Source organism: Pongo abelii, chromosome 2 (assembly GCF_028885655.2).
Source record: "Pongo abelii isolate AG06213 chromosome 2, NHGRI_mPonAbe1-v2.0_pri, whole genome shotgun sequence".
Lineage (NCBI taxonomy): Eukaryota > Metazoa > Chordata > Mammalia > Primates > Hominidae > Pongo > Pongo abelii.
Genome location: NC_085928.1, coordinates 157391238 through 157414818, shown reverse-complemented (window position 1 = coordinate 157414818; position 23581 = coordinate 157391238). Strand labels below are relative to the sequence as shown.

The following is a 23581-nucleotide window of genomic DNA, read 5'->3' as shown; positions in this document are numbered from 1 at the left end:
GGACCAGTGCAAGATAAAAATATTGAGTGTGCAAACCTAATATTTGCTTATTTAGTTAAAAAGCATTTCACAATGTAAACATATATCAAATCATCACATTGTACCACCTAAATATTTATAGTTATTAGTTGATATGGTTTGGCTATGTGTCCCGCCCTCCCGCCCCCACCACCCCACCTGCCAAATCTCATCTCAAATTGTAATCTTCACATGTCCAGGGACGGACCTGGTAGAAGGTAATTGTATCATGGGGGTGGTTTCCCCAGTACTGTTCTCATGATAGTGAGAGAGTTCTCACGAGAACTGATGGTTTCAAGAGTGGCAAGTTTTCCTATGTTCTCTCTCTCCTGCCGCCATGTAAGACATATTTTCCTTCCCCATCTGAGTCATGCCAAATTGTGAGTCAATTAAACCTCCTTTTTAAAAATAAATTATCCAGTCTCAGGTAGTTATCTTCATAGCAGTGTGAAAACAGACTAATAAATCAGTCAATTTAAAATAAAATTTTAAATTATTAATATGAAAATAGATGTAATGCTCTACAAAAATCCAGGCAGTTGTTTTAAAAAGACATAGATAATTGAATTCACAGTTTTAATATATTTTTTCTCACTCACCTGAGTGTATGATCCCAATTTGGAGATCACTGAGTTAGACAAAAAAGGATTAAAATTGTTCTGGAGAATGCACAGGAATTTTATAATTATCTATTGGAGACATGAGAATATGTTGTCTATGGTGTTCATCATATTAATGGCTTGAAAAAAATCTCACATCAATTAATTACAGAAAAAATTTATTATAAAATTCATCATTGGGTGTGTATGTGTGTGTATGTATGGCAGACTTTATGCCCAGTAGCAGATTACAGCAGACAATCCCATTAAAGTCAAGGATCAAATGAGCTTACATACTAACACTACTAGTTTTAATTTAGCTTCAGAAAACAAATTGTGTAATAGAACTTATAAATATTGAAAGAATAGAGTGAATGTGGTATAATTCACAAGTTATCTGATACAAGATAAATCTAAAAAAATTAAGTCTTCAGAAACACCAAGAATTCAGTAGGATAGTGAATTTCAAATTAATTTGAAAAATTATTTTGTAACTATATTAGAAGAATAAATTTATCCACAATAGCAATATCAACAAAATAAAAAAAAGATGGGAAAAAAACCCACTTTGGAATAAACCTAATAAAAGCAGGCAGTAATGATGTTCTTTACAACATACAATTGTATAGTTTTACAGTTGTAAAGTTTCAAAAGTTGTACAGGTGCACAGATTTCTTAAACTTCAAAAATTTAATTTAAGAGTTAGAACCTTAATGTGCAGAGTCACAGGCCATGTTCTTGGATGGTATCACTATGTATTGTACAGATACAAATTTTCTACAAGTTGACCTATGAATATAATGAATATTAATTAATTCCACAATTAAACTGGAGAAAAAAGTATAAAATTATTTTAAATTCATTGGAACACTAAGTGCGTGAGTATAACCAGAAAATAACTTAAAATAAAAGAAAATGGAAAGGATTGGTCTATCAAGTATAAGAAACATAAGAATATAATTAATTAAACTGTTATTGATTCAGGAATAAGAAAAAAATGGAATATACTAACAGCTCCAGAAACAGATCCAAGCATGTATGAGTATTTAATATGTAATAAAACTGAATTTCTTTAGTAGTGAAGACAGGATGAATTTATTTTATTTTATTTTATTATTATTATACTTTAAGATTTAGGGTACATGTGCACAATGTGCAGGTTAGTTACATATGTATACATGTGCCATGCTGGTGTGCTGCACCCATTAATTCGTCATTTAGCATTAGGTATATCTCCTAATGCTATCCCTCCCTCCTCCCCCCACCCCACAACAGTCCCCAGAGTGTGATGTTCCCCTTCCTGTGTCCATGTGTTCTCACTGTTCAATTCCCACCTATGAGTGAGAACATGCGGTGTTTGGTTTCTTGTCCTTGCGATAGTTTACTGAGAATGATGATTTCCAATTTCATCCATGTCCCTACAAAGGACATGAACTCATCATTTTTTATGGCTGCATAGTATTCCATGGTGTATATGTGCCACATTTTCTTAATCCAGTCTATCATTATTGGACATTTGGGTTGGTTCCAAGTCTTTGCTATTATGAATAGTGCCGCAATAAACATACGTGTGCATGTATCTTTATAGCAGCATGCTTTATAGTCCTTTGGGTATATACCCAGTAATGGGATGGCTGGGTCAAATGGTATTTCTAGTTCTAGATCCCTGAGGAATCGCCACACTGTCTTCCACAATGGTTGAACTAGTTTACAGTTCCACCAACAGTGTAAAAGTGTTCCTATTTCTCCACATCCTCACCAGCACCTGTTGTTTCCTGACTTTTTAATGATTGCCATTCTAACTGGTGTGAGATGGTATCTCATTGTGGTTTTGATTTGCATTTCTCTGATGGCCAGTGATGGTGAGCATTTTTTCATTTGTTTTTTGGCTGCATAAATGTCCTCTTTTGAGAAGTGTCTGTTCATGTCCTTTGCCCACTTTTTGATGGGGTTGTTTGTTTTTTTCTTGTAAATTTGTTTGAGTTCATTGTAGATTCTGGATATTAGCCCTTTGTCAGATGAGTAGGTTGCGAAAATTTTCTCCCATTTTGTAGGTTGCCTGTTCACTCTGATGGTAGTTTCTTTTGCTGTGCTCTTTAGTTTAATTAGATCCCATTTGTCAATTTTGGCTTTTGTTGCCATTGCTTTTGGTGTTTTAGACGTGAAGTCCTTGCCCATGTCTGTGTCCTGAATGGTAATGCCTAGGTTTTCTTCTAGGGTTTTTATGGTTTTAGGTCTAACATTTAAGTCTTTAATCCATCTTGAATTAATTTTTGTATAAGGTGTAAGGAAGGGATCCAGTTTCAGCTTTCTCCATATGGCTAGCCAGTTTTCCCAGCACCATTTATTAAATAGGGAATCCTTTCCCCATTGCTTGTTTTTGTCAGGTTTGTCAAAGATCAGATAGTTGTAGATATGCGGCGTTATTTCTGAGGGCTCTGTTCTGTTCCATTGATCTATATCTCTGTTTTGGTACCAGTACCATGCTGTTTTGGTTACTGTAGCCTTGTAGTATAGTTTAAGTCAGGTAGCATGATGCCTCCGGCTTTGTTCTTTTGGCTTATGATTGGCTTGGCGATGCGGGCTCTTTTTTGGTTCCATATGAACTTTAAAGTAGTTTTTTCCAATTCTGTGAAGAAAGTCATTGGTAGCTTGATGGGGATGGCATTGAATCTATAAATTACCTTGGGCAGTATGGCCATTTTCACGATATTGATTCTTCCTACCCATGAGCATGGAATGTTCTTCCATTTGTTTGTATCCTCTTTTATTTCCTTGAGCAGTGGTTTGTAGTTCTCCTTGAAGAGGTCCTTCACGTCCCTTGTAAGTTGGATTCCTAGGTATTTTATTCTCTTTGAAGCAATTGTGAATGGGAGTTCACTCATGATTTGGCTCTCTGTTTTTCTGTTATTGGTGTATAAGAATGCTTGTGATTTTTGTACATTGATTTTGTATCCTGAGACTTTGCTGAAGTTCCTTATCAGCTTAAGGAGATTTTGGGCTGAGACGATGGAGTTTTCTAGATATACAGTCATGTCATCTAAAAACAGGGACAATTTGAATTCCTCTTTTCCTAATTGAATACCCTTTATTTCCTTCTCCTGCCTAATTGCCCTGGCCAGAACTTCCAACACTATGTTGAATAGGAGTGGTGAGAGAGGGCATCCCTGTCTCGTGCCAGTTTTCAAAGGGAATGCTTCCAGTTTTTGCCCATTCAGTATGATATTGGCTGTGGGTTTTGTCATAGATAGCTCTTATTATTTTGAGATACGTCCCATCAATACCTAATTTATTGAGAGTTTTTAGCATGAAGGATTGTTGAATTTTGTCAAAGGCCTTTTCTGCATCTATTGAGATAATCATGTGGTTTTTGTCTTTGGTTCTGCTTCTATGCTGGATTACATTTATTGATTTGTGTATATTGAACCAGCCTTGCATCCCAGGGATGAAGCCCACCTGATCATGGTAGATAAGGTTTTTGATGTGCTGCTGGATTCGGTTTCCCAGTATTTTATTGAGGATTTTTGCATCAATGTTCATCAAGGATATTGGTCTAAAATTCTCTTTTTTGGTTGTGTCTCTGCCCAGCTTTGGTATCAGGATGATGCTGGCCTCATAAAATGAGTTAGGGAGGATTCCCTCTTTTTCTACTGATTGGAATAGTTTCAGAAGGAATGGTACCAGTTCCTCCTTGTACCTCTGGTAGAATTCGGCTGTGATTCTATCTGGTCCTCAACTCTTTTTGGTTGGTAAGCTATCGATTATTGCCACAATTTCAGAGCCTGTTATTGGTCTATTCAGAGACTCAACTTCTTCCTGGTTTAGTCTTGGCAGAGTGTATGTGTCGAGGAATTTATCCATTTCTTCTAGATTTTCTAGTTTATTTGCATAGAGATGTTTGTAGTATTCTCTGATGGTAGTTTGTATTTCTGTGGGATCGGTGGTGATACCCCCTTTATCATTTTTTATTGCGTCTATTTGATTCTTCTCTTTTTTCTTCTTTATTAGTCTTGCTAGCAGTCTATCAATTTTGTTGATCCTTTCAAAAAACCAGCTCCTGGATTCATTAATTTTTTGAAGGGTTTTTTATGTCTCTATTTCCTTCATTTCTGCTCTGATCTTAGTTATTTCTTGCCTTCTGCTAGCTTTTGAATGTGTTTGCTCTTGCTTTTCTAGTTCTTTCAGTTGTGATGTTAGGGTGTCAATTTTGGATCTTTCCTGCTTTCTCTTGTGGGCATTTAGTGCTATAAATTTCCCTCTACATGCTGCTTTGGATGCATCCCAGAGATTCTGGTATGTTGTGTCTTTGTTCTCGTTGGTTTCAAAGAACATCTTTATTTCTGCCTTCATTTCATTATGTACACAGTAGTCATCCAGGAGCAGGTTGTTCCGTTTCCATGTAGTTGAGCAGTTTTGAGTGAGATTCTTAATCCTGAGTTCTAGCTTGATTGCACTGTGATCTGAGAGATAATTTGTTATAATTTCTGTTCTTTTACATTTAGTAAGGAGAGCTTTACTTCCAAGTATGTGGTCAATTTTGGAATAGGTGTGGTGTGGTGCTGAAAAAAATGTATATTCTGTTGATTTGGGGTGGAGAGTTCTGTAGATGTCTATTAGGTCCGCTTGGTGCAGAGCTGAGTTCAATTCCTGGGTATCCTTGTTGACTTTCTGTCTCGTTGATCTGTCTAATGTTGACAGTGGGGTGTTAAAGTCTCCCATTATTAATGTGTGGGAGTCTAAGTCTCTTTGTAGGTCACTCAGGACTTGCTTTATGAATCTGGGTGCTCTTGCATTGGGTGCATATATATTTAGGTTAGCTCTTCTTGTTGAATTGATCCCTTTACCATTATGTAATGGCCTTCTTTGTCTCTTTTGATCTTTGTTGGTTTAAAGTCTGTTTTCTCAGAGACCAGGATTGCAACCCCTGCCTTTTTTTGTTTTCCATTTGCTTGGTAGATCTTCCTCCATCCTTTTATTTTGAGCCTATGTGTGTCTCTGCACGTGAGATGGGTTTCCTGAATACAGCACACTGATGGGTCTTGACTCTTTATCCAATTTGCTAGGCTGTGTCTTTTAAATGGAGCATTTAGTCCATTTACATTTAAAGTTAATATTGTTATGTGTGAATTTGATCCTGTCATTGTGATGTTAGCTGGTTATTTTGCTCGTTAGTTGATGCAGTTTCTTCCTAGCCTCGATGGTCTTTACAACTTGGCGTGATTTTGCAGTGGCTGGTACCAGTTGTTCCTTTCCATGTTTAGTGTTTCCTTCAGGAGCCCTTTTAGGGCAGGCCTGGTGATGACAAAATCTCTCAGCATTTGCCTGTCTGTAAAGAATTTTATTTCTCCTTCACTTATGAAGCTTAGTTTGGCTGGATATGAAATTCTGGGTTGAAAATTCTTTTCTTTAAGAATGTTGAATGTTGGCCCCCACTCTCTTCTGGCTTGTAGAGTTTCTGCCGAGAGACCTGCTATTAGTCTGATGGGCTTCCCTTTGATGGTAACCCGACCTTTCTCTCTGGCTGCCCTTAACATTTTTTCCTTCATTTCAACTTTGGTGAATCTGACAATTATGTGTCTTGGAGTTGCTCTTCTCGAGGAGTATCTTTGTGGCATTCTCTGTATTTCCTGAATCTGAATGTTGGCCTGCCTTGCTAGATTGGGGAAGTTCTCCTGGATAATATCCTGCAGAGTGTTTTCCAACTTGGTTCCATTCTCCCCATCACTTTCAGATACACCAATCAGACGTAGATTTGGTCTTTTCACATAGTCCCATATTTCTTGGAGACTTTGCTCATTTCTTTTTATTCTTTTTTCTCTAAACGTCCCTTCTTGCTTCATTTCATTCATTTCATCTTCCATCACTGATAACCTTTCTTCCAGTTGATCGCATCGGCTCCTGAGGCTTCTGCATTCTTCATGTAGTTCTCAAGTCTTGGCTTTCAGCTCCATCAGCTCCTTTAAGCACTTCTCTGGATTGGTTATTCTAGTTATATATTCGTCTAAATTTTTTTCAAAGTTTTCAACTTCTTTGCCTTTGGTTTGAATTTCCTCCTGTAGCTCGGAGTAGTTTGATCATCTGAAGCCTTCTTCTCTCAACTCGTCAAAGTCATTCTCTGTCCAGCTTTGTTCCGTTGCTGGTGAGGAACTGCATTCCTTTGGAGGAGGAGAGGAGCTCTGCTTTTTAGAGTTTCCAGTTTTTCTGCTCTGTTTTTTCCCCATCTTTGTGGTTTTATCAACTTTTGGTCTTTGATGATGGTGACGTACAGATGGGTTTTTGGTGTGGATGTCCTTTCTGTTTGTTAGTTTTCCTTCTAACAGACAGGACCCTCAGCTGCAGGTCTGTTGGAGTTTGCTAGAGGTCCACTCCAGACCCTGTTTGCCTGGGTAACAGCAGCGGTGGCTGCAGAACAGCGGATTTTCGTGAACCGCGAATGCTGCTGTCTGATTGTTCCTCTGGAAGTTTCGTCTCAGTGGAGTACCCGGCCGTGTGAGGTGTCAGTCTGCCCCTACGAGGGGGTGCCTCCCAGTTAGGCTGCTCGGGGTTCAGGGGTCAGGGACCCACTTGAGGAGGCAGTCTGCCCATTCTCAGATCTCCAGCTGCGTGCTGGGAGAACCACTGCTCTCTTCAAAGCTGTCAGACAGGGACATTTAAGACTGCAGAGGTTACTGCTGTCTTTTTGTTTGTCTGTGCCCTGCCCCCAGAGGGGGAGCCTACAGAGGCAGGCAGGCCTCCTTGAGCTGTGGTGGGCTCCACCCAGTTCGAGCTTCCTGGCTGCTTTGTTTACCTAAGCAAGCGTGGGCAATGGTGGGCACCCCTCCCCCAGCCTGGCTACCGCCTTGCAGTTTGATCTCAGACTGCTGTGCTAGCAATCAGCGAGACTCTGTGGGCATAGGACCCTCCAAGCCAGGTGCGGGATATAATCTCCTGGTGCGCCGTTTTTTAAGCCTGTCGGAAAAGTGCAGTATTAGGGTGGGAGTGACCCAATTTTCCAGGTGCCGTCTGTCACCTCTTTCTTTGACTAGGAAAGGGAACGCCCTGACCCCTTGCACTTCCCGAGTGAGGCAATGCCTCGCCCTGCTTCGGCTCGCACACAGTGCCCTGCACCCACTGTCCTGCGCCCACTGTCTGGCACTCCCTAGTGAGATGAACCCGGTACCTCAGATGGAAATGCAGAAATCACCCGTCTTCTGCATTGCTCACGCTGGGAGCTGTAGACCGGAGCTGTTCCTATTTGGCCATCTTGGCTGCCACTCCCAAGAGGATGAATTAAAGAATAAATGACATTGGAACCATTTTATTCCAGTTTACAAATATTGTATTTTTTTCTCATACCATAAACCAAAAGTCTCAAATAAGTTGATGATTTAATTGCAAAGAATCATATAACAAAAGAAAATTTGGGAAATAATTTTTATAATTTTAAGATGGGAACAACATTCTATAGTAAAGATTGACACGTTGATTTACATAAAAATTTATAATGCACAATGAAGCCATGGAAACTGCAGTGATGGGCAGGATCATATATAAAGAGTATTTAAATACTAAAAAGTCCTGTTAAGAGCTATTTAAGTAGATATTTTTCAGCTATGAAATTGGTTAGGACATTAACATTTTCCATATCAATGTGGGTGTAAATTATATACTGACACCTTTCTAGATGTCAATTTAGTAATATAATTAGATGTTACTAAATTAGTTATCCTATGTAAGTAATTAGATGTTTGTGATGGTATATACACAGTGGTGGTTATTGCAGTTTTGTTTGTGTTTTTTTTAAATGGTAAGAAGTTAATATCCAACAGTAGGGGGCTTACAACCATTTAAAATGGAATATTAGGGGGTTTACAAAATGGCTGACGTTACAGATCTTGTTAGTGGCAAATTTAGAAAAATGGAAAGCAGGTGGCCGTTGTGGGATCCTGCACTTTGTGTGTGTGTGTGTGTGTGTGTGTGTGTGTGTGTGTGTGTATGGGGGAATTAAGGCTGTGGGGAGGAAGATCCTTAGTAAGGAAAGGAGAATGTGAGAGTGATGTGATATTCTGGGATCCTTAACTAGGAAAGGCTGAGGTGCTTGGTGGAGCTGGGAAATAGAGGGAAAAATAAAAAATAAAATAAAAATGGTTAACATTAAAAAGCCTATACACCACATTAGTAACAGAAAAAGCAGGCTATACAAATAACTAAAGTCAGATAACTTCCCAGACTGTTTTTTACAGGTGCATAACTAAAATAGTACTAGTAATTGTTTCTGGGTAGAGACAGAAAAAAAAAAGGACCATTCTTTTCTTCTTCATAATTTTCTGAAAAGTTTGAAATGAGTATGAATTTTTCTTATGTTTAGAAATGATGTGGCTATTTTCATTAAACTAGTTTTATTTAAATAAAAAAGTAACAAATGAACTAATCCTCCTCCTATTATGTATTGACTTACATACTTTATTTGGCAATCCATGAGAGTTTTCCAATTTCTAGTGACTATCATTTTATGTAAATATAATTCTCCAAAAAATGACTTTACTCAATTTTAGATGTTTTTATTTCACACTATATATATCACTTGGGAGTCATTAAAATATTTAAATAAATGAATGAAACTCGAAAACAACACATGCATTTGCCATAATTGCTTCATTTTTAATCTCCCCCCTCTGTCCTTAATGAACATCAGCCTTTCTTTTCCTGTGATTCAGCACAGCCAGTGATCACCTATGAATGAGGATATGAGAAATTTCCTTCCCACACAGAGCTAAGTAAAATACATATGCCTTTGTCTCTCTTTGTATCATAATTAACTTACTAGAGTTTCACAGGATATTAATCTACCCTTTTATTTTTATAGTTCATTAAGTATATTATTATGTGTTTGTACACATTTTATATTCACAGCATTCCTTAAAACAATTTTACTAGTTATTTCTCACATATTGTTATTAAATTATGAAATATGATTCAACCAAACAAAAAAAAAAACACTGAGAAATGAAGTTGCCTCCAGTTCTAGCTGTAGAGAAAATCTGACATAATAAGAAAAGCCATGAGATATCCAGTTCGTAATCATAGCTGTTTCCAAGCAGTTCTAGGTCAGTTTAATAAAACCTAGAATGGTCAGAAAATAACTGATTTTACCTTTCAGCCTTGTCACACTGCATCTGAATTTTCAAAACTCTATTCCCAAAGCTCAATTTCAATTTAGTCTATTGCATGCAACTCTTAACCCTGCAATTAAATAACAATTGACTTAGATTTCTTGTCAGCACCTAAAAGTTCATTAAGTGACTGATAGTGTCTCCATTTTTCTACCTATCAATGTCAATATAATGAATTATTTTGCATTCGTATATTTTTATTTAACATTCATAGAGGAAATAGATTGAGTGTGTTATTCTCTTTAGTTACATGTAAAGTAGGACACTCAGGTGTTGACATCCAAGCAACAAACAGGCAAACAAACATGGAAGTTCTCTCAGATTCTTATATTCCTCAATAAATCTCCACACTGTATCATCTTTCATCTTTAATGTATATGGAACTTTTTTTTCATCATAGTTTCATTTACCACCTGAATTGTTCAATAGTCTCCATATTGGTCTTCCTTTCTACAGTCCTTCCTACACACTGTCACCAGAATGATCCTTCTAAATTTATCTCTGAGCATGTTACTCTGGCCTTTAAATCTGTCAGTGGCTCTCCTCATCTGCCTGGCAAGGGTCAGGTTCATTTGTTGGCATAATACCTTCTCCATAGTGGTGACCCTTCTTTTAATCTTTAGCTTCATTATCCACCATCAAGGTTGACACCTCTGTGGGTTTGCACAAGCTATTGCCCCTACCTTGGATGCCTTCTTCTTCTACTGTCTTCAATCCACCTAGTAAAGTTTTGTCTATCATTTAAAGCTTTCAAACTTCCAGGTATAGAAGCATCATTTGAGGTACTTGTTCAAAAGTATGCCAAGCTCTGAGATTCTAAGAACCAAGCTATTTCTGGTCCAAATAATGGACACTACACTGGTGATTCTCAACCCAGCCTACAGTACAGTAGAATAACATAGGAATTAGAATAATTCCATTAGAATAATGTAGGATCTTGGAGAGGATGATGGGCAGGACTCATAAGATGTTCAGACACGTGTAATTTAAACACTTCCCAGGTGATTTGTTTCTAATATTCAACAAGAATTAAGAAACATTTCTTGAAAACATGTTCAGGCAGTAATTCTTCCATGAAGAATTCCTTGATGCTTGAGACAGATAAAGTTAGTCCCTCTCAGAGGGCTGATTCTTTGCTAGAATAAAAGCCCAAAGACAGCTATGCTGTATTTGTCTTTGCAACCTGATGGGGTGCAGAAAATGGTACCCCAAGGCATGAAAACAGCAGAAGCAGCAAGGTCTCCCTGACCTTCTCTCACCCCTTTCCCCCCTGAAGTAGGATATAGAAATTAAAATTCTCCTTGCCCCTTCGTCCCTGAAGGAGGCCAGAAAATCCAAGAAGGTCACTCTCTAACCTTCTCCCACCCCTTTCCTCTGAAGACCCTTATGTGACAATTGTCCTGTCCTATTCCTGGAGGGAAGGAATGTCACACAGGGATACCAAGAAAAAACTGAACCAAGGGGCCTTGCTAAGTATCTCCCCATCCCCATCAGTTTATTAGCATTAGATCATACCCTTTGTCCTCCAAACACACTTCTGCGTGATGGTCCATAAAAATACACAGATCTCCCTGTTTCTTTAGATCTTCATTTCTGAAAGCTCCTGTGTCACATAAAATTTATATTGAATAAATGTGTATTATTTTCTCTTGTTAATCTGTCTTTTCTTACAGGAGTCTCAGCTATGAACATTGTGATGGATGAGGAAAAGATATTACTTTTTTCTTCCCTACAAATCTGCAACACCTAGCAGAATTCATGATAAAGTGCTCTGTCTCTCTCTCTCTCTCTCTCTCTCTCTCCTCTGTCTTGCAAATGAAACTTTTGAGGAAACCCTCTGGAGCTAATAGTAATATTACATTCTTTGCCAGATAAGCTAAATAAAAACTATCCTCTATCAAAACTCAATCAATGAAAATCATTTTGTTTTCAGAGTTCATGCTCTCTAAGGATAATTACCCATTTATATTTCCTTATTTACCAGAATAAGGAAATATAAATGGGTAAAAAATGTAATTATCCTTAAAGAGCATGAACATTCTTTTTCTAGCTAAAACCAGTCATCACAGTATTTATGTCATGCTACCACCTCCTACATACTGTTTTAGCCGTACTCCCATTCTTCAGCCCTACTCTTTCCTAAAAAAATACCTTAGTGTGAGATTGAACATATTTTTATTTAGTCTTTATCATATCTTTGTTTTGAAAACTTTCTTAAACATAAAGTTTTCTTCCTTTTTTTCTTCAGTATTATTAGATGCTAATCTAAAATTTAGAATTGAAAACCTACTCTCTTAACCCTTGAAGTCAAATTTTTCAGCCCATGAGATAAGAATATGTGTCCATTTCAGTCATGCAAGGTCCATCACTCCAGCGTTTCCTGGATACCACCCTTTTGGCGACAATTACCATCGAACAGACTGACCGTACTAAAAGTCTATTGGACAAATAGCTTATCCGAATTTACATGGGAGAGTACTATCTACAAAAAAATTTATAAAAATTATTTCAAAAGAAACACAAATTGAGCAACAGCAAGAAAGAGAAAGCACAACAGGGAAAGATGAGGCAGAAGCAACAATAGAAAACAAAAGACAAAAAGTGGCTATAGCCATAAGGAATAAGAAAAGAGAAGAGATTAGTATGGACATTGGGGAAACAGGTCCAATCTAGAGATTTTGCTTAGAATAAAGATGAGATAAGCCATAGGAAATATTTTGAGAGACATAAATTGTGAAAGGAATAGTAGAGTAGCCATAAATGTCTATGTGAAAGCTTCTCGTATACATCCATTCACAGGCATGGAAAAAAAAATCAACATCAGTGTTTTCTAATGCTACTAATTGTTTTCATTAAGCAATTATGTGCTTGCCTGAACTATGAGCACATGCTGTTATCTGTATAAAATGTTTACCACACATACTTGGTCCAAAGGAAAGTAAACTGGTAAAATTGAATTAGGTCCTCAGATATTCCATTACAATGTTTTCATTCTCTGGGAAGCACAAATGTGAATGATATATTTTATTTATGAAGCATAAAAATAAATTTTACTTTAGAAAAAACTTCTCTGTATTTTTATATTATTCTTTGCCGTGTTTATTTATACATATTTTTATTTGTATTATTATTATTTATTATATTACTCTGTATTCATCTATATCCAACATGAATAATGGAAGAAGCTGCTTAGTTTTGGAGACAATATCCAGTTAGTCATTTTCTAGAGAAAAGTAAGACTGTTCTATGAGGAAGTCATTCTCATTTAACCATGCCAACGTGTGCTCTCTGTAGAGAATTGTGTCAAAATAAATCGGAAATTTCAGTTGCCTAAAAGCTATGTGAGCTGAAACCTTTGGATTTCTGTTGGCTTGCTCCAGACCTTGTGGTCTAAACCACTCCTTAGCAACTTACAGGTAGGATTTTTTAATGCCCCTAAACTGATTAAGTTAGGCTTCTAATATTGGAGTGGAATTAGAGGCCGTATCAAGAAAGTATAAAATATTTGTTAAGTTAGATTAATTCAGACTGGGAGCGGTGGCTCATGCCTGTAATCCTAGCACTTTGGGAGGCCGAGGAGGTGGATCACCTGAGGTCAGGAGTTCAAGACCAGCCTGGCCAACATGGCGAAACCCCATCTCTACTAAAAATACAAAAATTTAGCTGGGTGTGGTGGTGGGCTCCCGTAACCCCAGCTACTCAAGGGGCTGAGGCAGGAGAGTCGCTTGAACCTGGGGAGGTGGAGGTTGCAGTGAGCCGAGATCGCGCCATTGCACTCCAGCCTGGGCCATAAGAACGAAACTCCATCTTAAAAAAAAAAAAAAAAAAAAAAAAAAAAAAAAAAAAAAAAAAGATTAATTCAGCACCAGGTAACCAACAAGTTCTTTTTTTGTTGTATTATTTTAATGCTGGCTAGACACTTAACTTCCTGATTTTTCTTATTCTGATCTTCAGACTTCAAATTGTATCCACAATAACAGTAAAAGTATCCTAAACTTACTACACCACAGTATTAAGGGTTTTGGTGGGTTTTTATTTATTTATTTGCTTTGTTTTGTTTTGCTTAATAATGGTTTAGAATAGGTGTCTGTAATTTGTGGCTGCCTCAAATCTTTTTAACGTTATTCCTATATTGTGGACCTTTCAAAGGCAGAATTTCAAGAGATCTACACATTTCTCCTTTGTGATGAGTGCAATTTCCACTCATCAGATGGATTTGTATGGGACTTTAACTTAGAAGCAAGACATAAAGAGTGAGCCAGGGCACCAGGCGTGGAGTGGCAGAGAGGGCATGCATCTGATACTGTCAGCTGTTGTGGCAGTTTTCTTGTCATGGAACCAAGCATGATTCTGTACTTGGCAAAGAAAAATCCTGAAAAAGCCACAGTACTTCAGTAAAAGTACCGTGGTTGTGGTACGGGGAGTGGCATATCTGCAGGGTCATGAATGAAATTATTATTGTTACCTCAACGTAGAATCTATTCCCTCAGCCCTTCCAAAAGTTCTGTTACATTTCTAACATTTCTTAATAATTCCCTACTACTTAAACTGATTATGGTAGACTCTATTGTCTGCAACCAAGAACCATGGATGATATCATTTATGTGGTAAAATCCAGAATTACAATTTAAAAGTAATACATCTAGCAGCTGCTACTTTGTTTTCCAGAAAACCTTTCATGGGGTAACATTTTTCCACGGACTAACAATATTTCTTGACTTCTACTTTGTATGCAGGATGGCATTAAGTGCTAGAGTGAATGTCAAAACTATTAGACAAGTCATTCCATTCATGAAGCATATGTATCTATGAAATAATTTTAAGTAATTAAATGTTTTAATGTAAGCTTGTTACTAATTAGTAAATTGGAAGAATACGTTGTCATTTGTTGGTACTGCCCTTGGAAAGAGATAAAGCAACTTTCATCACTAGCTTTTCTAAAAAATAGAAAAATCAATTGCATATTTTTTCTTTCCAAATTTTATTTTAGGTTCAAGGGGGTATATATGCTGGTTTGTTACATGGGTAAATTTCACATGGTGGAGGTTTGATGTACAGATATTTTTCTCACCCAAGTAATAAGCCTACTCAGTAGTCAGTTTTTAAATCCTCACCCTCCTCCCACCCTTCACCCTCAACTAGGCCCCAGAGTCTACTGTTCCCTTCTTTGTACCCATGTGTAATCAACGTTTAGCTCCCACTTATAAGTGAGAACATGCAGTATTTGGTTTTCTGTTCCAATGTTAATTTGCTTAGCATAATGTCCTGCAACTCCATGTTGCTGCAAAGAATATGATTTTGTTCTATTTTATGGTTGGGTAATATTCCATGGTATCACTGGCTTTTAATATCCTTCCTTTGTAAAATAGCCCCTACAATTTTCTTCCCTTATTAAACCTCTGAACAGACTCTCTAATGGCTCAATAGATGATTCATAGAGAAGTTGAAGAAAGACTATCAAGTGACGAGATAAAGGAAAAAGACTAGGATGCTGATTCTATGTTTAATCCAATCTGAACACCCTTTGGGAGGACCCAAGTGACATAGATTCGAGCTTTCACCATCAAGTGAAAAATCTGGTGAATATATGTGTACTTTCAAAGTATGCATAGAATCCTAAAATTTTATAGAAATAAGAAATTATCTACATACTCTACTTCAACATCCTAGTTTATAGGTTTGATCCACCTACATTATGGGGAGGGGATTAAGATGTGTACTTTTGTATTTCCTCATGCCTGTGTGTCCTGGACAAATGTTACTCCCAACTAAGCCTTCATTCTTCCCACTTTTCCATATCCAGTAAGCACATTCCCAGATGTGTATGTGTGTGTGTGTATATATATATATATATATATATATGACTTTGAAAAATGCATCATATTTTTCTTACTATGACATCTATCACATTACACAATTAGTGGTTTCTAGAACCACTAAACTTTGCCTCAGAACAATACACATAAGTATGTATATTTATACACACACATAAATATAGTTGTGGTGGGAATAATGAGATAAAATAAGATTTAAGGACTTTTACTCAGAATTAACCAGTATCCGGTGATGATTTTTGGGGAGCAGAGAATAGAATGTTATGTAGATGTTAATTGTACAGTACAAATTAGTAGCAAGGTTAAAGTATATACATAGGACTCCAGTCTCTCTGCTCCAAAATACAAAACTCCCTTCCGTCTCCTCAGTACAAAATTATCTTGGCATAACAGGAAGAGAATTCACAGAAATGCAGCAAAAGTACATAAACAATTGAGATCCAGCACCAGGGAAGACAAAAAGTTCTTAGTGAGTCAGACTTAGTTTATAGTCTTGTTTTTCCTTTAGTCTGCATTTCAATGGCCTTTCTATTTTTGTTAAATATAAGTGAAGAGAAAGAAGGTTTTATTAGAGGTTTGTTGGCTAGTTGCTGATTCTGATATGCCTTAAATGGTGCATTGCAATCTTTAGCTGTCAGATACTGAGAAAATGGAAAGTATTCTTAGATTTTCAGTGACGATTCTCTAAAACTCTCATGAATTCATATTTTGAACTAAAGTATTTGCTTTCTCTCTCAATGCTGATCTCTCCCCAAAAATAATATGTGGAAGTTTAAAATCTATACCTATATTTTCCTTGTAGAACAAGATGGTCAATGAAGCAGTCACTGTGAAAATCTCATGAGAACAATTAAATCTCTGCAATTAAATTGATGGCTAAATTTGGTGGTAGAGAAATGGTAATGACATTTTCTGTAGCTCTTTCTGGAAGGGCTCAGTTTCTTTTTTCTTCCGATTTCTTTAATCAAAATGAATAGGCACAAATGATTTTTTAAAATCTTACAGGTGCCTATAACTTGGGGAGTTTGGTAGATATAGCTAGAAGAAGTTGCAAAGCACATCATCAGAAAGTCAAAGATTCAAGCTGTCTTTTTTCTCTGCAACATATTTTTAGAGAATCAAAATGTAATTTTAATGAAAAATTATTTTAAATAGTGAGCTTGAAAAAAACACATCAAACTCTACAGCTTTTTGCTTTTAGTTAGATTTACACAGTATTTTATGTGAGGAAGAAGAAATACATTACTGTTTGTGGTGAATGACCTTAAGCTCTAAAGTTGAGAGTTGAAAATGACTAGGAGGGGCAAGAAGTAATACTGATACATGATTGTTAGTATAAATGTGAACTTTTGTGGTTGAATGGACTTCAAAACTGTCTTGAAATGATAACTCTATGTTTCTTACCTAAGAGTTAATCCAAAATAATTGCTTTTCTAATAAGGAACAACTAATGTGCCATCATTTATTTATACATGCAATGTACCATCATTCATTTGTTCATTTAACAAAAATCTGATAGGGTTTTTTGGGCCCTGGAGCTACAGAGCAAACTCTCTACCTTCAAGAAATACAACTTATTGGAGGAGTCAGACTCACATTTTAAAATAATCATTTATTTATTGAATATTATGATAGAAATCTATACAGAGTATTACGGACATCTGTTCTTAGCATGGTGGTCTTAGGCCAAGCAAGGCTTACTAGAAAATTTAATTCTTCAACTGTCACTCAAATAAATAAAGCTGAGCTAGCCTGGACAGAAGACAGGGAAAGGAACACAGGGATGAGGGAGCAAAAGTATGGCAGTAACCAATCCTCTAGGTGATTTTTTGGTTGGTCTAAATACATTTGCAAATAAGTGGTTATATTGCCAGTTTCACATTGCAAATTCAAATTTCTTTTGCTAAGCATAGGAGCAAAATTTAATTAAATGCTGTGATAATAGTTATTTGTCAATTCAAAACCACTACCTGGCTGGGTTTTTTTCTATTCTTAAGAAGAAGTTATGGTCTTTAAAGTATTTGATTTTATCAAGAGGTTCTGGAGATTCTCTGGACTCCTCCCCAGCAAAATTCTTCTTAGTAATGGACTTTCTACATTTTGTCTACTTTATCTTCTAAAATTATTGAAGCCTGCCACCTTTACACAAAAGCAGGGCTTCTCACCCTCAGCATTATTGACATTTTAGATGCAATAATTCTTTGTTGGGGTGGTGAGCTTCCCTGTGCATTATAGGATGTTTAGAATCATCCTTAAACTTTTTACCCACTAGATAAGTAGGAGACCTCCTTCACTCCAGTCATCTGCAGTCGTGACAATCTAAATGTCTCCAGACATGGACAAAATATTCCCTTGTGAACAAAATCATCACTGGTTGAAAATCACCGCACTAACTTAACTATTGCCACTTAGTTTAACTGCAGCAGTCTGAATTAAGCTCAAATGTTCTACTGTTAGTAATGACATAATATTAAAAAACTGTTAATAGCTTGTACAGGGGACATCCAGTGACCAAATGCCAAGTCACTCATAATAAGGGCCCAAAAATGTACTGGATAGCTACATACTAGAAAAGGTCTCATGTTCCTCTGCAAAGTAGTCTGTGATATTAGTTGGTGCCAATGTCATTACCTGTACTGGTGATGTTACTCCTCCCCTGAGCACACAAGGCATGTCTAGCTTGTTCATGACCTATAAGAAAGCTGAAATTAGTAAGTCTCTTTCTCACCTGAAGTAATGATACACTCTAACCCATGGTTCTCAACCTCAGATGCCCTTTGAAACTTTCTGGGGAGATTTAGATCATACTAAACTCTTGATTGCTTTACAATGTTGTGATTTAATTTAAACAATTCTAATATACCTCAGTTACACCCAGAGGTTCTGATTTAATTGGTCTAGGGAAAGGCCTGGGCATGAGTAATTTCTAAAAGCTCCTGTAGAGTTCTAATGTGCTGCCAAGGTTGAAAAACAGTGCTCACTTTATCTTAGCTTGGGCTATGGATCATGTTTTAAAATCTCCATTTTGTGTAGAGATGTTGGGAGGCAGCTAAATCTTACTTTAGTTATACTCATACATCTAGTTAGTCTTTATGATGCTTATAAATTTTGTGTCTGTTTTAGATCTAGGAATTTACTTCTTAGAACTAGGAATTTACCTTTAGAACTACAAATTTAGTCTTTAACCAAGTGTTTCCCAAACTTGTCTACACATCAAAATTATGTTTTTGCTTTTTAAAGATCAGTCCATACCCTAGACCAATTAAATTGAAATCGTTGGGGATATTACATATATCAGTGTTTGTGAAGCTCCCCAAGTGAGTCCAATGAATAGACAAGTTTGAAAACCACTGCTTTACCCATATCTGGAGAAGGATCAAAATGCCTTGTAGATATAGATTATTGGTTCTCATATTTAACTGCACATTAGAATGGCATGCACACTTTTTAAACTCTCAGTGCCCAAGTTGTGCCCCAAGTCCAGTAAATCAGAATTGCCAGGCACCAGTATGTTTTTTAGTTCCTTAGGTGATTCCAGTGTGCAGTCAAGCAGTAGTTCTCAGACTTTAGCATGTATCAGACTCCACTGCAGAGCTCAATAAAACAGACTACTGGACACCATACTCGAAGTTTCTAATTCTGTAAGTCTGTGTTGGGCCTCAAGAATTTGCACTTCTAGCAAGTCCTCAGGTGACACTAATGCTGCAGATCTGGGGACCACACTGTGAGAACTACTGGGTTAGGAGAATCAGCTTATAAATGAAATAATGAAGTGACACATAGAGATTAAGTTTAACTTCCAGGGATTTTTTTCAGTACTGTCTATTTTAACTGTTGAATTGTTTTAATGGACATAATAGTATTTAAAATATCCACGAGTATACTAATTATACTATTGTAATTTTTTCTTGTTTCCCATACAAACTCTCTTCCATTCAGATTAGTTTTTCCCTATTTATATCTTGGTGCTATTTTTCTTTCTCTCATTTGTGTACTTAGATGGGATATGGATCAACAGGTATCAACAGGTATGGTACTTCAAGTTCATTTCTTTCACCCAGATAAGAGGAAGTATATGCCTGGCAGTAAATATAGCATCTGATGATGGACCCCTGACTATAGAAGTTGTGGTTCCACAGGAAAGAAAATGGTCTTACGTGCAGAAAGCCCTATAATGATTACTCACTAAAAACTGAACTAATAAATGAATTCAGCAAAGTTGCAGGATACAACATTAACAAGCGAAAATCAGTTGTGTTTCTATATACTGACAAAGGACAATTCAAAAAGGCAATTAAGAAAAGTATTTAGTTTATAATAGCACCAAAGAGAATATAATACCTAGGGATAAACTTAACCAAAAAGGCAAAAGACTTGCACACAGAAAACCACAAAACATTGCTGAAAGAAATTAAAGAGGATACAAATAAATAAAAAAAATCTGTGTTTATAGATTAGAAGACTTAATGTTATGATATCAATATTATTCAAAGTGATCTACAGATTTAATGCACTAACTAACAAAATCACAGTGATGTTTTGTTGCGGAAATAGAAAAATGCATCCTAAAATTCATATGAAACTCAAGAGACCCTGAATAGGCAAAATAATCTTGACAAAGAAGAATGGGTTAGAGAACTCACACTTCTCGATTTCAAAACTTATTACAAACCTATACTAATCAAAATTGTGGTATCAGCATAACAACAGACATGGAGACCAATGAAACCGAATAGAGAGAGAGTTTCAAAACAAACTTTCATATATAGTCAAATTATTTTCAACAACGTGCTAAACCCATTCAATGGGAAAAAGAACAGTCTCTTCAACAAATGCTACGAGGAAAACTGGATATCCACATGTGAAAGAATAAAGTTGGGCTCCTACCTTACACCATATACAAAAACAAACTTAAAGTGGATGAGACCTAAATGTAAGACCCAAAACTATAAAACTCTTAGAAGAAAACATAAGGAAAAGAGTTTGTGACATCGGATTTGCCAAAGATTACTTGGATATGACACCAAAAGCCCAAGCAACAAAAGCAAACAGACAAATGGGACTACATGAAACTTAAAAACATCGAAAGAAACAATCAACAGAGTGAAAAGTCAACCTGCAGAATGGGAGAAAATATTTACAAATCACATATCTGATAAAGGCTATCTTAGTCAGCTTGGGTTGCCATAACAAATACCATGAACTAGGTAGTTTAAACAACAGAAATTTATTTCTCACGGTTCTGGGGACTGAGAAATCTAAGATTGAGGTGCTGGCCCATTCTGTTTCTGGGAAGGGTCTTCCTAGTTTGCTATATCCTCACATGGGAAAGATACCATCTCTCTTTCTCTTCTATCTTTTTTTTTTTTTATAAAGACAATAATCTCATTCATGAAGGCTGCATCTTCGTGACCTATTGACCTCCCATAGGCCCCACATCCAAATACTGTCACGTTGGGAATTAGGGCTTCACCATATAAATTTTGGGAAGGCAAAATCAATCAGTTCACAGTTCACAGCAAAAGGTTAATATCCAGAATATATAAACTCCTACAACTCAACAAAAAAAACCCCTCCCAATGCCTTTATTTTAAAAATTGGCAAGGGACATTGAATTCCTCCAGAGGACAAACAGATGACCAATAAGCATGTGAAATGATGCTCAACATCACCAATCATTAGAGAAATACAAATCAAATCATTATGAGATATAACCTAGCACTCATTAAGACGTGTATTTGAAAACAAAAACAAAATGGAAAATAACAAGTGTTGAGAATGTAGAGAAATAGGAATTTTTGTGCACTCTGGGTGGCAATGTAAAATGATGCAGCCACTATAGAAAACAGTATGATGGTTTTAATTTAAAATAAAACTACTATATGATCCAAAAAATTCACTTCCGAGTATGTATCCAAAAATAATTGAAAGCAGATTCTCAATAAATTTGCACACCTGTGTTCATAGCAGCACTATTCACAATAGACAATAGGTAAAAACAACCCAAGTGTCATCAACTGATGAATGAATAAAGAAAATGTTTTATATGCATACACTGGATTATAATTTAGCCTTATAAAGGGAGAAAATTATGCCAGCAGAGAGCCTTCAAATTTGAACTGCAACGTTGCCTATTCCCTACCTTTAGCCTACCCGTCCCACTCTGCAGATTTGAACTTAACCATTCTGCATAATTGCATGAGCCTTTAGCTAAATTTCTTAAATTCCTTTAGCTAAATTTCTTTCTATATACTATACATACATACTTTTTATTCTGTTTCTCTGGAGAACCTTGACTAAATACATGGATGAACCTTCAGGACATATGTCAAATGAAATAAGCTAGTCACAAAAAAGATAAGAACTGTATGATTCCATTTATGCATGATATTTAGAGTGGTTAAATTCATAGAAACCTAGAGTGTTGGTTGCCAGGGGCTCGGAGTAGGGAAAAATGTGGAGTTGTTGTTTAATTAGCATAGAGTTTCAGTTTTGTAAGATGAAAAAGTTCTGGAGATTGGTTATACAACAATATGAATGCACTTAACACTATTGAACTGTACATTCAGAAATCGCTAGAAAAGTAAATTTTGCGTTACATTTTACCACAATCAAAACAAAACAAAACAACAAGCTGGCTATGCTTACGTAGTTCTGTTGGTTCCAAAACAAACTGCAGAGTTAAAAATTACAAAAGATCTGTTATAGCTTCAATGACACAGAGAAGAGAAATGAGTCAGAATGGACATCCAAATTGAATTTGAATCAACAATTTCCAGCTGGTATTTTAAAATAGTAACAAATAAACAAATGGACAAAAAAGCCAGATTAGTGGGGTATTCTTCTACACATAACATATAAAGACAGGATATAGAAAGGCAAGTACTAATACCACTATTCTATTATCAGTGGTAAATTCTTTACTGCATTTTGAATCAGTTTAAGTTAACACAGTATATGTGAGAAAACTGAACTGCGTTCAGAAGAAAACATTGTAAGAACTTAAAATATATAAGTAGAAATTTTAAAACAATGTAGAGCTTAAAAGTTTACATGTGAATGTTAAAAGAATCTAGATTTTTTGATGCATAGAGAGTTGAGGGATAAGTTACCAAGTTATTACATACAGCGGATTTTCCATCTATTCTCTATTTCTTTAGAACACAAAATTGAAGGCGATGAACTTCAATTTTCAGTAAGAGACATTTCCTGGGAGTAAGAGCAACTAAGCCTTGATAAAGCAAATGGTAGACTAACTGTATTGACTGTTTAACAAGTAAGTTTGTACTCTAAACTTAGAAGCTTAAAACACACACATTTATTCCCTATTATTTCACAGTTCCTGTGGGTCAGGAGTCTAAGCATATAGCCTAACTGGGTTCCTGTCTCCCAAGGCTTAAATTAAGGTGTTGGCTAGAGGTACAACCCCCTGTTATCTTGCAGTCCTCTTCCTGGTTATTGGCAGAATTTAGTTTCTTGCCGCTGTGAGGACTGAGACCCACTCCTGGCCAGATGGCTCTCTCCACACCATGGCAGTTTGCTTCTCGAAGGCCAACAGGAGGGAGTCTCCTGAAACTTCTTGTCTCTTTCTTCTAGATCCTCTTTGAAATGGTTCATTTGGTTAGTTAAGGCCAAATGATTTTAATTAATCTTTTGATTAATTCAAAATCAACTGACTAAAGACCCTAATTACACCTGTGCAATTACTCCACTCTTTCCACAGCACGTAACAAAATAATGGCTGTAATATTCTACAATATTCACAGGTACCACTCACACTAAAGAAGAGAGGATTATGCAGGACATGTACATGAGAAAGCAGGACTCTTGGAGACCGTCTTAGAATTCTGCCTATCATCCTATCTCAAGATTTGCCTATCTGACCTAAAATAATATCACTTTCTATTTAATTATTGGGTTTATCCCCAACTATGAGATAGGTTAAAATCTCATTTATTTCTCTCAAAAGTATTTACAG

The 23581-nt window shown here is 36.4% G+C and overlaps 1 long non-coding RNA gene across 2 annotated transcripts in view; it reads left to right on the top strand.

Annotated features, from left to right (window-relative positions):
- LOC129058676 (uncharacterized) overlaps positions 1-23581 on the top strand; it is a 76997-nt gene that overhangs the window by 5478 nt on the left and 47938 nt on the right. The window lies entirely within an intron of this gene.